This window comes from Somniosus microcephalus, unplaced genomic scaffold (assembly GCF_052327205.1).
Source record: "Somniosus microcephalus isolate GS21.2 unplaced genomic scaffold, FLI_Smic_1.0 unresolved_chr1, whole genome shotgun sequence".
NCBI lineage: Eukaryota > Metazoa > Chordata > Chondrichthyes > Squaliformes > Somniosidae > Somniosus > Somniosus microcephalus.
Window position 1 is genome coordinate 21124303 of NW_028225179.1, and position 1750 is coordinate 21126052.

The 1750-nt window shown below is 43.1% G+C and overlaps 1 non-coding gene across 1 annotated transcript; it reads left to right on the forward strand.

The window, feature by feature from the left end:
- Positions 1-683: 683 nt before the first annotated feature.
- Positions 684-756, forward strand: trnat-cgu (transfer RNA threonine (anticodon CGU)). The gene has a single exon. It is a non-coding gene; the product is annotated as a tRNA-Thr (tRNA).
- Positions 757-1750: the final 994 nt, after the last annotated feature.

A 1750-nucleotide genomic window follows, 5' to 3' on the forward strand; every position in this document is an offset into this window, starting at 1 on the left:
CGCAAGGGACAGAAGATGTAAAGCAAGTTGTGCCGTGACTCGGATTCCAACCGAAGTTGCTGCAAACAGAAGACAGAGTACTGACCACTATACCATCACGGTGCCGTAGATCATCCTTCTACCAATTACTGTAAATCTGTGCCCCTGGTTATTGACCCCTCTGCTAATGGAAATAGGCCCTTCCTATCCACTCTATCTCGGCCCCTCATAACTTTATACCCCTCAATTAGGTCTCCCATCAGCCTCTACTGTTCCAAAAAATCAACTCCGCCTATCCAATTTTTCCTCATTGGCAAAAGAACCAGAGGGGAGACGAAGAGATTTTGTTTTACGTTGTGAGTTGTTATGATCTGTAATGCTCTGCCTGAAAGGGTGGTGGAAGCAGATTCAATAGTTACTTTTAAAAAGGAATTGGATAAATACTTGAAGAAGAAATGTTTGCAGGGTATGGGGAAAGAGCTGGGACTAATTGGATAGCGATTTCAAGAGCACGATGGGCCAAATGGCCTCCTTCTGCGATGTATGATTCAATGTTTCTGTGAAAGGTTTTATGGAAGTATTCATGCAAATGAGGCGGATCAGTTGCCTGCTCCACTATCCTGCTTTATTTTCGTCCATTTGTGCCTGTGCTATTTTAACCTAATTGAAACAATTCAGAATTTGCTAGCCAGGGTACCACTGACGGCGCGGTGGCCAAGTGGTAAGGCGTTGGTCTCGTAAACCGAAGATCATGGTGTTCGACCCCCATCCGTGCCTAGCGAGGTTTTATCACCTTTAATATGACTTTTTAAACATTTCTCCCGATGAACTCTATCAAAATCGTTCATAATTTTGAACATTACTATCAAATCTCTTCTTGCATTCTCTACGCTAAAGAGAAAAATCCCAGCTTCTCCAGTCTCTTCACACAAATGAAGTCCCTCACCCCTGGTACCATTCCAGTAAATCTATTCTGCACTCTCTCCAAGGCCTTGACTTTCTTCCTGAAGCGTGGTGACCAGAATTGAAGAAAATACTCCAGCTGAGGCCTGACCAAGGATCCCACGTGCTTTTTTAACAGCCTTCTCAACGTGTCCTGACCGCTTCACAGATCTGTGTACGCACACCCCATGTCTCCCTGTTCTAGCATCCACTTTAAAATTGTACCATTTAGAGGCGGTTAAGAAAATGCAGGGGGAGCGTTCTGACCAGTTTCGGGGCCAGTGATCTCCAGAGGGCGCCGATTAAAGTAAATAATTGTTCATGTTAAAATTGTACCATTTAATTAATTTTGCCTCTCCTCATTCTTCCTACCAAAATATATCACTTCACACTTCTCTGCGTTAAATTTCATCTGTCTCGTGTCTGCCCATTTAACCAGTCTGTATATGTCCTCCTGTAGTCTGTTACTATCGTCTTCACTGTTTACCACATTACCGTGTTTCGTATTATTTGCAAAATTTGAAATTATGCCCTCTATACCCAAGTTCATTAATCTTCATCAAAAAGAGTAGCGGTCCTACTATCGACCCCTGGGGAACACCACTCTAAACTTCCTTCCAGTCTGAGCATCTAAAGCCTCTCCCTGCAAAAACTTCCTGACCTGCGGAGCAATTCAAATAGACAGAGTGAGAAGCGATAGCAGAGACATTTCAAAACTAAGATCGATAGATTGTTGTTAGGCAAGGTTATTAAAGTTTACGGCAAAAATGGAGTTAAGATACAGATCAGCCATGACCGATTTGAATTGTGGAACATGGTAGAGGGGCTG